General features: G+C 56.2%; 2 non-coding genes and 1 pseudogene across 2 annotated transcripts; all 3 read left to right on the plus strand.

Annotated features, from left to right (window-relative positions):
• The first annotated feature begins 3,755 nt into the window (after nucleotides 1-3,755).
• LOC124621012 lies at nucleotides 3,756-5,665 on the plus strand. Its single transcript, XR_006980505.1, has one exon. It is a non-coding gene; the product is annotated as a small subunit ribosomal RNA (ribosomal RNA).
• A 351-nt stretch (nucleotides 5,666-6,016) lies between these two features.
• On the plus strand, nucleotides 6,017-6,171 carry LOC124620685. The gene has a single exon (XR_006980237.1). It is a non-coding gene; the product is annotated as a 5.8S ribosomal RNA (ribosomal RNA).
• Nucleotides 6,172-6,359: 188 nt separating this feature from the next.
• LOC124621140 overlaps nucleotides 6,360-15,000 on the plus strand; it is a 10,996-nt pseudogene continuing 2,355 nt past the window's right edge.

The following is a 15,000-nucleotide window of genomic DNA, read 5'->3' on the forward strand; positions in this document are numbered from 1 at the left end:
CAGTCGCAAAAACGTACGGCAAGTATATTACTCGGAAGAGTCAATGACAGTCCAAGCCCCCCCTGCGTGGGAAGAGTCTTCCTAGGCCATGACCCACCGGAAGGGCGCAGCGTCCCCCACCCCAGACATGTGACGTCACACTATCGGTATTGACGACTAGACTGATTCCTTATAATCATTTGCCATACACCGGTGGAAGCTGCCGAGACGAGTAACTACGTGGCGGCCTCGCCGTGTCACTAATGTACAGAGATACAACAGTTTCGACTGGAACCGGATGAAACGTATACACGGCGCTGATTAGTAATAGATAGAGCCATCAAAATACAGATAATGTATACAACTGTCCGTATACATGCTGAAAGACTCTGCTCACAATCACAACCACACGTCAGCCAGACACTCTTATCACGCACTACTCTCTGCCTGTAACAGGCACAGAGACAATATGTAAGCACCAGCATGGAACAACACCCAGTGCATCCTCTCCGCCACATTAGACAATCCACACTATCATAACCAGACCGGGAGGTCCACTCACAAAACAGAATATCCCACCCTTCCGACAACCACCATTGCTCAGCTAAGCCACCAACACCCACACATGTCCTACACAGGGGTACACCCAACATCACAATACTGCCTCCTGTCACAGCACACAAACAATGGCAGGAATGAAAGACACAGGTCTGCCACAAGCATGGAATCAGAGCGCCGCCTGTCATGAGCCAAAGGTGCACCCTGACATGGCAAATCAGATGATGCCGCAGTCATTTACTTACGATAATCACAATCAACAAACCGGCCCCCCCCCCCAAAACACCTTTCCTTACAACAATGTGTACCTTAACCTAACCCGTATTGTGCCTTAACCTAACCCGTATTGTGCCTTAACCTAACCCGTATTGTGCCTTAACCTAACCCGTATTGTGCCTTAACCTAACCCGTATTGTGCCTTAACCTAACCCGTATTGTGCCTTAACCTAACCCGTATTGTGCCTTAACCTAACCCGTATTGTGCCTTAACCTAACCCGTATTGTGCCTGAACCTAACCCGTGTTGCGCCTTAACCTAACCCGTGTTGCGCCTTAACCTAACCCGTGTTGCGCCTTAACCTAACCCGTGTTGCGCCTTAACCTAACCCGTGTTGCGCCTTAACCTAACCCGTGTTGCGCCTTAACCTAACCCGTGTTGCGCCTTAACCTAACCCGTGTTGCGCCTTAACCTAACCCGTGTTGCGCCTTAACCTAACCCGTGTTGCGCCTTAACCTAACCCGTGTTGCGCCTTAACCTAACCTTTGTTGCGCCTTAACCTAACCTATGTTGCGCCTTAACCTAACCTATGTTGCGCCTTAACCTAACCTATGTTGCGCCTTAACCTAACCCATATTGTACCTTAACCTAACCCATATTGTACCTTAACCTAACCCATATTGTACCTTAACCTAACCCATATTGTACCTTAACCTAACCCATATTGTACCTTAACCTAACCCATATTGTACCTTAACCTAACCCATATTGTACCTTAACCTAACCCATATTGTACCTTAACCTAACCCATATTGTACCTTAACCTAACCCATATTGTACCTTAACCTAACCCATATTGTACCTTAACCTAACCCATATTGTACCTTAACCTAACCCATATTGTGCCTTAACCTAACCCATGTTGCGCCTTAACCTAACCTATGTTGCGCCTTAACCTAACCTATGTTGCGCCTTAACCTAACCTATGTTGCGCCTTAACCTAACCTATGTTGCGCCTTAACCTAACCTATGTTGCGCCTTAACCCAACACACGTTGGGCCTTAACCCAACACACGTTGGGCCTTAACCCAACACACGTTGGGCCTTAACCCAACACACGTTGGGCCTTAACCCAACACACGTTGGGCCTTAACCCAACACACGTTGGGCCTTAACCCAACACACGTTGGGCCTTAACCCAACACACGTTGGGCCTTAACCCAACACACGTTGGGCCTTAACCCAACACACGTTGGGCCTTAACCCAACACACGTTGGGCCTTAACCCAACACACGTTGGGCCTTAACCCGCTCTGTAATTGTCATACGACGCGTTAAATTAGTGTAGTGTTGCCTAACTGCAACCCCCGCAATATAGTTTGCCACTCGCACTGCCCGGTCCCCAGAGTATCGCTTCATGTTAAACACCTTGCAGCTATACACTGTAATGCGGATGGCAGCAGGACGTACATGCTCAATGCCCTTCGCAGTTGTTCATTGGCATTCGCATGGCGAAGCACAGCCTACGTTGTGGTACGGCTTGTGTCAACTGTCCGCTGATGTTGTACGTCCAAATGACACACTGTACTGCACATTGGTCCTCATGTACTAAATGATACATCGTGGTACATGTGTGACCGTACCACGACTGCGCCAACAATGGCGAACCATACGGTCCAAATATTGTGCACTCAGCAACGTGTCGTCTCCCTATAAGAGCTGGATTGCAGTATGGTATGCCGTGGATGGCGATCAGCATGAGCCGTCTGTTGATGTAGTGGCGCGTGTTGTCAGACGTAGTCGTCTCTTCTCACACACCGTGATAGCATGGTGCACTGCGTTCCACATCTGCGACATGCGACAGAGGCCGGTTGACAGTCGTTCGCGCAATGGACATCGCATACGTACGGGGGCCACCTTCCACGTGTTCGCGAAGCGTGCACATGTTGTTGCGTGTATGTGGGCAGACATAGTGTGTCGTGACACCTGACACAGGCATGCAACAATCGTTGAATTTGCAAATGGCGATGGACGTCTACGTTTGCTGGTGACGTTACGCAAATGAACAACTGGTAAACCGTTGTGGTGCGGTTGTTCTCGCTAGAGGTGAATCAGTGATGGCGACGATCGGTTGAGCTACCAACCGGTTGTTTCAGCGATACCCACCATGCCCACGAACGTGAATGGCATGTGGGTGTGAAGCGATACGCGGCGGTGGCTGGGTGGGACCGTCCCCGGCCGGTGAGGGGGGGCCTCCCGGCGTGCTGGCCGCGCGGTGCGTGGGCGCACGCGCTACAGCCGGCTGGTGGGGGCGGCCAGTGGCAGGCGCGCCGGCCGACGGAGGCGGCAGGCGGCGCAGCTGCGCGCCGGCGCACCCTGCACGCGGCGCCGTGCGGCCAAAGTAGGTCCTCGCGGGCCCGGTGCGAAGCGCGGTGGACATCTGCAGTGTGCTGGTCCGATTGAGGACTGTGTGCGCTGAGGATGCGCCGCCGCCCGGCGCTCGGCGCCGCGACGCCGTCTGCTGCTCGGTCGCCTCTGCGGTTCTCGCAGGTGGTTTGTATCGCAGCTGTGCGGACGTGTTGGCGCGTGCGCTGTGCTGGGAGAGTTCGCTTCGGCACCCAAGTGGGGCTTTTGTCCTTCTGTGGCGCTGGCGTTGGAGCTGCCGGCCACCGTAGGTGGCGCGTGTTGTCTCCCGCCGGCAATGCCACGACAGCACGCTCCCGGGCCTCTGTCGGCAGCGGCAAGCTCAGTTGGGAGCACGGGTGGTCGCACCTAAAGCGTCTACTCGCCAAACTCCGGGCGATTGCGCCTCTCTCGAACCCGACCAAGTACTTAGGACGGCGCTGCGCGCCGCCGGGACCTGAGAGGGTTTCGAGGTGTATTGTGCAGGGGAGCTCAGCCTCCTCCTGTTTGCAGAATAATTGAGCGGACGCTTGCGTGTTCGCGCGGGCCCCCGGGACACACTCCCGGGCGGCCGGCTGCTCAGCTCTAGTTGACGCAGCTCCCTGGTTGATCCTGCCAGTAGTCATATGCTTGTCTCAAAGATTAAGCCATGCATGTCTCAGTACAAGCCGCATTAAGGTGAAACCGCGAATGGCTCATTAAATCAGTTATGGTTCCTTAGATCGTACCCACGTTACTTGGATAACTGTGGTAATTCTAGAGCTAATACATGCAAACAGAGTCCCGACCAGAGATGGAAGGGACGCTTTTATTAGATCAAAACCAATCGGTCGGCTCGTCCGGTCCGTTTGCCTTGGTGACTCTGAATAACTTTGGGCTGATCGCACGGTCCTCGTACCGGCGACGCATCTTTCAAATGTCTGCCTTATCAACTGTCGATGGTAGGTTCTGCGCCTACCATGGTTGTAACGGGTAACGGGGAATCAGGGTTCGATTCCGGAGAGGGAGCCTGAGAAACGGCTACCACATCCAAGGAAGGCAGCAGGCGCGCAAATTACCCACTCCCGGCACGGGGAGGTAGTGACGAAAAATAACGATACGGGACTCATCCGAGGCCCCGTAATCGGAATGAGTACACTTTAAATCCTTTAACGAGTATCTATTGGAGGGCAAGTCTGGTGCCAGCAGCCGCGGTAATTCCAGCTCCAATAGCGTATATTAAAGTTGTTGCGGTTAAAAAGCTCGTAGTTGGATTTGTGTCCCACGCTGTTGGTTCACCGCCCGTCGGTGTTTAACTGGCATGTATCGTGGGACGTCCTGCCGGTGGGGCGAGCTGAAGGCGTGCGACGCGCCTCGTGCGTGCTCGTGCGTCCCGAGGCGGACCCCGTTGCAATCCTACCAGGGTGCTCTTGAGTGAGTGTCTCGGTGGGCCGGCACGTTTACTTTGAACAAATTAGAGTGCTTAAAGCAGGCAAGCCCGCCTGAATACTGTGTGCATGGAATAATGGAATAGGACCTCGGTTCTATTTTGTTGGTTTTCGGAACCCGAGGTAATGATTAATAGGGACAGGCGGGGGCATTCGTATTGCGACGTTAGAGGTGAAATTCTTGGATCGTCGCAAGACGAACAGAAGCGAAAGCATTTGCCAAGTATGTTTTCATGAATCAAGAACGAAAGTTAGAGGTTCGAAGGCGATCAGATACCGCCCTAGTTCTAACCATAAACGATGCCAGCCAGCGATCCGCCGCAGTTCCTCCGATGACTCGGCGGGCAGCCTCCGGGAAACCAAAGCTTTTGGGTTCCGGGGGAAGTATGGTTGCAAAGCTGAAACTTAAAGGAATTGACGGAAGGGCACCACCAGGAGTGGAGCCTGCGGCTTAATTTGACTCAACACGGGAAACCTCACCAGGCCCGGACACCGGAAGGATTGACAGATTGATAGCTCTTTCTTGATTCGGTGGGTGGTGGTGCATGGCCGTTCTTAGTTGGTGGAGCGATTTGTCTGGTTAATTCCGATAACGAACGAGACTCTAGCCTGCTAACTAGTCGCGTGACATCCTTCGTGCTGTCAACGATTACTTTTCTTCTTAGAGGGACAGGCGGCTTCTAGCCGCACGAGATTGAGCAATAACAGGTCTGTGATGCCCTTAGATGTTCTGGGCCGCACGCGCGCTACACTGAAGGAATCAGCGTGTCTTCCTAGGCCGAAAGGTCGGGGTAACCCGCTGAACCTCCTTCGTGCTAGGGATTGGGGCTTGCAATTGTTCCCCATGAACGAGGAATTCCCAGTAAGCGCGAGTCATAAGCTCGCGTTGATTACGTCCCTGCCCTTTGTACACACCGCCCGTCGCTACTACCGATTGAATGATTTAGTGAGGTCTTCGGACTGGTACGCGGCATTGACTCTGTCGTTGCCGATGCTACCGGAAAGATGACCAAACTTGATCATTTAGAGGAAGTAAAAGTCGTAACAAGGTTTCCGTAGGCGAACCTGCGGAAGGATCATTACCGACTAGACTGCATGTCTTTCGATGTGCGTGTCGTGTCGGGCAACACGCTACCTGTACGGCTCGCAGTAGCCGTGCGCCGCGTGCGGAACCACGCGTGCTTCTCAAAACTAACGCCAATGTTGTGTGGTACGAGCGCTGAAGCGCTGGAGCGGCTGGTCTGCGGCACCTGGCGCCTGGCGCCGGTTTTGAATGACTTTCGCCCGACTGCCTGTCCGCTCCGGTGTGGAGCCGTACGACGCCCATCGGCCGTGAGGCCGTTGGACACAGAACGCTTGAACAGGGGCCGCCACACGCCTACGTCCCGCCTATGCAACTGTCTTGAAAGAGACAGTGGAAACTAAGAAAAGATCACCCAGGACGGTGGATCACTCGGCTCGTGGGTCGATGAAGAACGCAGCAAATTGCGCGTCGACATGTGAACTGCAGGACACATGAACATCGACGTTTCGAACGCACATTGCGGTCCATGGATTCCGTTCCCGGGCCACGTCTGGCTGAGGGTCGGCTACGTATACTGAAGCGCGCGGCGTTTGCCCCGCTTCGCAGACCTGGGAGCGTCGCGGCCGCCTGTGGGGCCGGCTGCGCCTCCTTAAACGTGCGATGCGCGCCCGTCGCCTGGCGGTTCGCATACCGGTACTTACTCGGTAGCGTGCACAGCCGGCTGGCGGTGTGGCGTGCGACACCTCGTACAACGACCTCAGAGCAGGCGAGACTACCCGCTGAATTTAAGCATATTACTAAGCGGAGGAAAAGAAACTAACAAGGATTCCCCCAGTAGCGGCGAGCGAACAGGGAAGAGTCCAGCACCGAACCCCGCAGGCTGCCGCCTGTCGTGGCATGTGGTGTTTGGGAGGGTCCACTACCCCGACGCCTCGCGCCGAGCCCAAGTCCAACTTGAATGAGGCCACGGCCCGTAGAGGGTGCCAGGCCCGTAGCGGCCGGTGCGAGCGTCGGCGGGACCTCTCCTTCGAGTCGGGTTGCTTGAGAGTGCAGCTCCAAGTGGGTGGTAAACTCCATCTGAGACTAAATATGACCACGAGACCGATAGCGAACAAGTACCGTGAGGGAAAGTTGAAAAGAACTTTGAAGAGAGAGTTCAAAAGTACGTGAAACCGTTCTGGGGTAAACGTGAGAAGTCCGAAAGGTCGAACGGGTGAGATTCACGCCCATCCGGCCACTGGCCTCCGCCCTCGGCAGATGGGGCCGGCCGCCCGCGCGGAGCAATCCGCGGCGGGGTCGTGTCCGGTTGCCTTTCCACTCACCGCGGGGTGGGGCCGTTCCGGTGTGCGGTGGGCCGCACTTCTCCCCTAGTAGGACGTCGCGACCCGCTGGGTGCCGGCCTACGGCCCGGGTGCGCAGCCTGTCCTTCCACGGGCCTCGGTTCGCGTCTGTTGGGCAGAGCCCCGGTGTCCTGGCTGGCTGCCCGGCGGTATATCTGGAGGAGTCGATTCGCCCCTTTGGGCGCTCGGGCTCCCGGCAAGCGCGCGCGGTTCTTCCCGGATGACGGACCTACCTGGCCCGGCCCCGGACCCGCGCCGCTGTTGGCTCGGGATGCTCTCGGGCGGAATAATCGCTCCCGTCAGCGGCGCTTCAGCTTTGGACAATTTCACGACCCGTCTTGAAACACGGACCAAGGAGTCTAACATGTGCGCGAGTCATTGGGCTGTACGAAACCTAAAGGCGTAATGAAAGTGAAGGTCTCGCCTTGCGCGGGCCGAGGGAGGATGGGGCTTCCCCGCCCTTCACGGGGCGGCGGCCTCCGCACTCCCGGGGCGTCTCGTCCTCATTGCGAGGTGAGGCGCACCTAGAGCGTACACGTTGGGACCCGAAAGATGGTGAACTATGCCTGGCCAGGACGAAGTCAGGGGAAACCCTGATGGAGGTCCGTAGCGATTCTGACGTGCAAATCGATCGTTGGAGCTGGGTATAGGGGCGAAAGACTAATCGAACCATCTAGTAGCTGGTTCCCTCCGAAGTTTCCCTCAGGATAGCTGGTGCTCGTACGAGTCTCATCCGGTAAAGCGAATGATTAGAGGCCTTGGGGCCGAAACGACCTCAACCTATTCTCAAACTTTAAATGGGTGAGATCTCCGGCTTGCTTGATATGCTGAAGCCGCGAGCAAACGACTCGGATCGGAGTGCCAAGTGGGCCACTTTTGGTAAGCAGAACTGGCGCTGTGGGATGAACCAAACGCCGAGTTAAGGCGCCCGAATCGACGCTCATGGGAAACCATGAAAGGCGTTGGTTGCTTAAGACAGCAGGACGGTGGCCATGGAAGTCGGAATCCGCTAAGGAGTGTGTAACAACTCACCTGCCGAAGCAACTAGCCCTGAAAATGGATGGCGCTGAAGCGTCGTGCCTATACTCGGCCGTCAGTCTGGCAGTCATGGCCGGTCCTTGCGGCCGGCCGCGAAGCCCTGACGAGTAGGAGGGTCGCGGCGGTGGGCGCAGAAGGGTCTGGGCGTGAGCCTGCCTGGAGCCGCCGTCGGTGCAGATCTTGGTGGTAGTAGCAAATACTCCAGCGAGGCCCTGGAGGGCTGACGCGGAGAAGGGTTTCGTGTGAACAGCCGTTGCACACGAGTCAGTCGATCCTAAGCCCTAGAAGAAATCCGATGTTGATGGGGGCCGTCATAGCATGATGCACTTTGTGCTGGCCCCCGTTGGGCGAAAGGGAATCCGGTTCCTATTCCGGAACCCGGCAGCGGAACCGATACAAGTCGGGCCCCTCTTTTAGAGATGCTCGTCGGGGTAACCCAAAAGGACCCGGAGACGCCGTCGGGAGATCGGGGAAGAGTTTTCTTTTCTGCATGAGCGTTCGAGTTCCCTGGAATCCTCTAGCAGGGAGATAGGGTTTGGAACGCGAAGAGCACCGCAGTTGCGGCGGTGTCCCGATCTTCCCCTCGGACCTTGAAAATCCGGGAGAGGGCCACGTGGAGGTGTCGCGCCGGTTCGTACCCATATCCGCAGCAGGTCTCCAAGGTGAAGAGCCTCTAGTCGATAGAATAATGTAGGTAAGGGAAGTCGGCAAATTGGATCCGTAACTTCGGGATAAGGATTGGCTCTGAGGATCGGGGCGTGTCGGGCTTGGTCGGGAAGTGGGTCAGCGCTAACGTGCCGGGCCTGGGCGAGGTGAGTGCCGTAGGGGTGCCGGTAAGTGCGGGCGTTTAGCGCGGGCGTGGTCTGCTCTCGCCGTTGGTTGGCCTCGTGCTGGCCGGCGGTGCAGGATGCGCGCGCCTGCGCGGCGTTCGCGCCCCGGTGCTTCAACCTGCGTGCAGGATCCGAGCTCGGTCCCGTGCCTTGGCCTCCCACGGATCTTCCTTGCTGCGAGGCCGCGTCCGCCTTAGCGTGCTCCTCCGGGGGCGCGCGGGTGCGCGGATTCTCTTCGGCCGCCATTCAACGATCAACTCAGAACTGGCACGGACTGGGGGAATCCGACTGTCTAATTAAAACAAAGCATTGCGATGGCCCTAGCGGGTGTTGACGCAATGTGATTTCTGCCCAGTGCTCTGAATGTCAACGTGAAGAAATTCAAGCAAGCGCGGGTAAACGGCGGGAGTAACTATGACTCTCTTAAGGTGGCCAAGTGGCGGCGGTGTGGCTGCATCCGGACTTGGCTTTTCGAAGTGCGGTCTTGATGTAGTCGTGCTGCTGCTGCGAGGTGCCTTCCTTGGGTTATAGTTACAGGGAGAGTGATGCGCAATACATGGGCCTAGCCCTCTTAGCCTCTCCTCTCCTGCGGTCTTCTCCCCTTCTCGTGGGCCCGCTGATTTTTGCAGAGTGGAAGACCGCACCAGGGGCTTGGGGGGGTTACCAGCCCCCCCTCGCATTATCCCTTTATAGTTGGGGGCAGCCGACAAGAAACAAGAGATGGTGGCCCTTCCGCTGAAGGTGCCACCCCAGCTACCCCAGCACCTATCCGGCCAACCGGCCGTAACGAAAATGCGATAGTTTGTGTAGCTCCCTTTGCTTGCAGTGAGTGCCACCGCACTTTTACCACGAAGAACGGTCTCGGGGTCCATCGCCGCCGCCAACACCCTGCGGCCGCCAACGCTGAGATCGTGACGGAGAGGCATCGCGCGAGGTGGACGGAGGAAGAAGTCCTGTCGCTCGCCAAGGCAGAGGCCGAACTGTTCCTGGAGAGGGACGCCCGGTTCTTCTTTGTAAATCAAGAACTTACCAGGATGTTCCCCGACCGAACGCTTGAGGCAATCAAGTGCCGACGGCGGCAAGCTGCCCACAAGCAGCTTGTCCGCCAATTCATGGAGGCACTTGAGATCGGTCGGGGTGAAGAGCCGGCGTCCCGCCGTGGAGCAGCGAGCTCGCTGCCTGACGCGGGCGAGGCCGCTGCGCCGCCCGTCGACGCAGCCGAGGACTTCGCGGCCGACACCACCGGGCCGCCGCCGGAGGGGCCGACTGACGCCGCCATCTGGGAGCATCTGGCGGGGCTACCTGCTTCCGCCCAGCGTTTCTCTGCCCTGGATCGAGTCATTGGTCTGGGGCGGGGCACGCCGCCCGATGTCATCCTGGGCATGCTCCCGGATGCCCTTGCGTCGGTCGGGTCCAGGGGGGAGAGGTCGATCACCAGGACACAGCGGCCGCGCCAACCATCCAAGCGGCCGCCTGCCGCCCCGCCGCTGCAGAAGCGCAAGCGGCGCCGCTGGGAATACGCGCGGACACAGGACGCCTTCCGTAGGTCGCGTGCGCGTTGCGTGCGCGGCTTGCTGGACGGCACCCTGCTGCAGCCGCCACCCGACATCCCCGGTCTGCTGGACTTCTGGGCGGACCTCTTCACGAAGAAGCCGATCTCCACCGCCGGCTTCATCCGTGACCGCCTTCTCCCGCACTCGGAGCCTGTCGCTCCTGAGTGCCTATGGGGGCCGGTCACACGTGAGGAGGTCGCTGCTGCCTTGCCGCCCAGGGGATCGGCAGCCGGGCCGGACGGCCTGACTCCAGCGGAGCTGCGGCGCCTGCCGCATGAAGTCCTGGTGAAACTCTTGAACCTCTTCCTCCTGGCCCGCGCCCTCCCCGAGCGTCTGCTTCGCGCCCGGACGTCACTTCTCCCCAAAACGGCTGCACCAACATCCCCCGCTGACTTTCGCCCCATTACGGTCTGCTCGGTGTTGGCGCGGACCTTCCACAAGGTTCTCGCGTCACGCCTGATGCGTGCATGTGCTGTGGACGAACGTCAGCGGGCATTCATCCCCCGGGATGGGATGTTGGAAAACACCTTCATCTTGGACACTGCTCTCACCGACGCAGTCCGCTCCTGTCGCTCTGTTTTTGTGGCATCGATCGACGTCTCTAAAGCGTTCGATTCGGTGGACCATGCCGCCCTCCGCCCCGTGCTGAGGGCTCATGGCCTGCCGGATTGCTTTATTGAGTACGTCGAAAGGTGTTACGAGGGTAGCACGACGGTGATAGCGGGCGGCGCCGACGTGGGCGTGCCCCTGCAGCCGGCTAGGGGTGTGCGTCAGGGTGACCCCCTCTCCCCCCTCCTTTTCAATTTTGCGGTGGACTATGTTTTGAGTCAACTTCCCTCCCACATCGGAGCTCGGATCCTTGGTCGCAGAGTTAACGCTGCGGCCTTCGCAGATGACGTCCTGCTTTTTGCATCGACCGCGAGGGGATTGCAGTCCCTCATCGACGCAGCCGTCGCAGCCCTCGCCCATCTGGGGCTGCAGATCAACGCCCGGAAGTGTTTCACCCTCGCCTTAGTCGCGTCTGGGCGCGACAAGAAGGTGAAGGTCGACGCCGACGTTACCTTCAAAGCGGGCAACGCCACCGTGCCCGCCCTACGTGTGGGTGAAACCTTCCGGTACCTGGGACTGCAATTCTCCACCGCTGGTCGCTGCGTTTTCAACCCACGACGCCACCTGGTGGAGCAGCTGGACGTCATCTCCCGAGCTCCGCTCAAGCCGCAACAGCGCCTCCACGCCCTCACCACCGTACTTCTGCCTGGCCTGTACCATGGGCTGGCCCTCAGCCGCACCCGAGTGGGTGCGTTGAAAGCGGCAGATGTGACCATCCGTGCCGCCGTCAGGAGATGGTTCCGCCTTCCGGCGGACACTCCCCTGGGCTACTTCCACGCTCCTGTAGCCCAGGGAGGCCTCGGCATCCCATCATGCCGATGGATGGGGCCAACACTTCGCCGGTCCCGTCTCCTGGCGCTGAAGAGGATTGGGCCAGCCGCCGACGGTGCAGGCAGGGACGAGGTGCAGCGTGAGATTGAGGCGCTGGAGCGGCATCTTATGTGGGAGGGCCACCTCCTCAAATCGTCGACGCAGGTTGGAGAGATGTGGGCCGCGCGCCTGCACGTTGCCTTTGACGGTGCGGCGCTGTCATCTTCCGCCGCCGTCAAGGGGCAACACCAGTGGGTCGCTGACACCAGTCGCCTGCTATCTGGGCGTAACTTCATCGACGCTCTCCGCGCCCGCATCAACGCCTTCCCCACGAAGGCACGGCGCAGTCGCGGGCGGGAGGCGGACACCAGATGCCGCGCGGGCTGCCAGGCCGTAGAAACCGCCAACCACGTGTTACAGGCTTGCTTCAGGACGCACGGGTCCCGGGTTAAGCGGCATGACGCGATCGTGCGCTATGTCGCCCGTGGACTCGCGCAGAGGGGCTTCAATGTCTCTGTGGAGCCCCACCTCCGCACACCTGAGGGAATCCGCAAGCCTGACGTGGTGGCGGTTAAAGACGGCATCGCCCGCGTCATCGACGCCCAGGTAGTCGGAGACCATCTCCGGCTCGACTGGTGTCACTCCGAGAAAGCGGCCTACTACAACACGCCGTCCATCAGGCGTGCCATCTCCAACCTGCACCGTGACGTTGAGGAGGTTACAGTGTCCACCGCGACATTGAATTGGAGGGGTGTATGGTCTCCAGCGTCGGCCGGAGATCTCTCCGCACTTGGATTTCGACCCCGAGAACTGGCGGTGCTTAGCACGAGAGTACTGCAAAGCTGCTGCACGAGCTATCGCATTTTCGAACATATGACGGCGCACAGTCCGATGGTGCGAGCCGGCGTCGGATAGGATGCTGGTTATTTTCTTCGCCTTGACTCCTGGGGCCTATCCACAGGAGGAATAAACCGTCTTTGTTCTTCCTTCTTTATGTCTTTAATTTGTGTTTTTGTTGTTCTTCCGCACTAATATATATGTATATGTGTATGTTAGTTATATACTTTTATCTTGTGGTACCGCCCTGTAAGTCCCCACCTCGGTGGCGGACATGGCGTCAAACACCTGCCACGCATTATATATGTATATGTATATATTTTTGTGTTATTCAAGTAATTGAATAAAGACGGCTGTTGAGTAGCCAAATGCCTCGTCATCTAATACAACACAAGCTTCGCAAAGTGGCCCACCTTTGACCAGCATCTCATCAGGTCCACAGCCCACTGGCCACAAAGCCAAAATGTAGGCGTTAATGAAATGATCACAAGGCTACAGGCAGCAATCCACGAGAGCTGTAGCCGATCAATGAGAAAGAGGACACAGGTGCAAAATCCAGTACCATGGTGGAATGCAACACTTACTAACCTGCGACGTGACACCATTTCAGCACGACGAAGTCTGCAACGAGCACGTAAAAATAATAATGAACCAGACATAGAAGTAGCAAAACAAACCTACAGTAGAGTGAAAAATAACTACAATAAGGAAATTGCTAAGGCCAAAGAGGAGACCTGGAAGAAATGGGTCAGTGACTGCGATCAGAATGATCCTTGGGCCATAGTGAGAAGGATAATTCGGCCAAAACATGGAACAGAAAACGTGCTAAGTAACATAAAAACAAAGAACCAGACTCCTACTATGACTTGGGAGGAGACTGTACGGTCATTACTACAGAGCCTGCTTCCTGATGACAACCCAGAACAGGACACAGATGGCCAACATGCTGTGAAAACAGACAACAACAGCTATGACAACGTGGACCTTGACCCAGAATTCACACTAGAAGAAATAGGGGCAGCAATAAAGGCTTGCAAACCAGGGAAGGCTACAGGTCCTGATGGTATTGATGATGCTATTATAAAAAGAGTTTGGCGCACCAGTCCCCATCTTCTCTCAGATTTATACAATAAATGTCTGCAGGAAAGAAGAGTCCCAGATACGTGGAAGGAGGGAAATGTCTGCATATTGCTGAAATCACTAGACAAACCTAGGGATGAGCCTAAATCCTACCGTCCAATATGCCTTCTGTCTATCTTAGGGAAAATTCTGGAAAGGTTAGTAGTCAGTCGTCTAGAAAAACGCTATGACGATTCAAATATCAAGGCCCACAACCAGTTTGGGTTTCGAAAGGGCGCATCGACAGAAATGGCTATTAGGCAAGTGTTGGGTAGTGTGGATTGTGAGGAGAAGTATGTGGTAGTAATATTTGTAGATATAGCAGGGGCCTTTGATAACTTATGGTGGCCTAGTGTTATGAGGCGTCTGAGAGCAATCCAGTGCCCGCGTAATTTGTATGACTTAATGGCAGATTACTTTAAAAACCGGAAGGTTATGGTCCAAAATAGGGCTGGCAGTGTAGAAAAATTGATCACAAAGGGTTGCCCACAAGGCTCTATTTGCGGTCCTTTCCTGTGGAATCTCGTCTTTGATGAGATTGTGATTGAAAAAGAAGACGAGCAATGGACAAAAGTGGCATATGCGGATGACCTGGCAATCATCATTAAGGGTCAGAGCAGGAAACAGATAGAGGACAGAGCAAAAATCGCGCTGGGTGAGGTAAGCAGATGGACCACCGAAAACAAGCTAGGGATATCCAAACAAAAGACGGTTGCCATGACCATCAAGGGTAGATTTGACAGTCACAGACCACCAACAATTCCTTTCGAGGGAGGAAATATCAAGTTCGTTGCAGAGTTTACATATCTCGGTGTAACTCTGGATGAAAGACTCTGGTTCACACCTCACATGAGGAACATCCAAAATAGATTAAGTGCTGTCTCAGGTTCCCTCTTGAGGGTAACTAGAACGGAGTGGGGTCTGCAGAAAAAGTCTCTCAGGGTAATCTATCAGGGCTTGTGCCTCTCTGTTTGCAGATATGGTGCAGCTGCATGGGCAGACCGGACGAAGCACCGATATGTCCAACGTATAATTGAGTCAATTCAGAGGCCATTTCTGTTACAGATGACCAGAGCTTGTAGGACTGTATCGACGGAGGCCTTGCAAGTACTAACAGGATGTATGCCGCTCGACCTGGAGATAGTGAAAGCAGCCTTGCTGTACTATACTCGACATGGTGTTGCTGGCTCGGTCGCAGGGTTCCAGGCTCCAAGACCCACTGCTGGGCAAAGCTCTAGACGTGATACCAGCAGACAA

The sequence above is a fragment of the Schistocerca americana genome, chromosome 6 (assembly GCF_021461395.2).
Source record: "Schistocerca americana isolate TAMUIC-IGC-003095 chromosome 6, iqSchAmer2.1, whole genome shotgun sequence".
In the NCBI taxonomy this organism is placed as follows: Eukaryota; Metazoa; Arthropoda; class Insecta; order Orthoptera; family Acrididae; genus Schistocerca; species Schistocerca americana.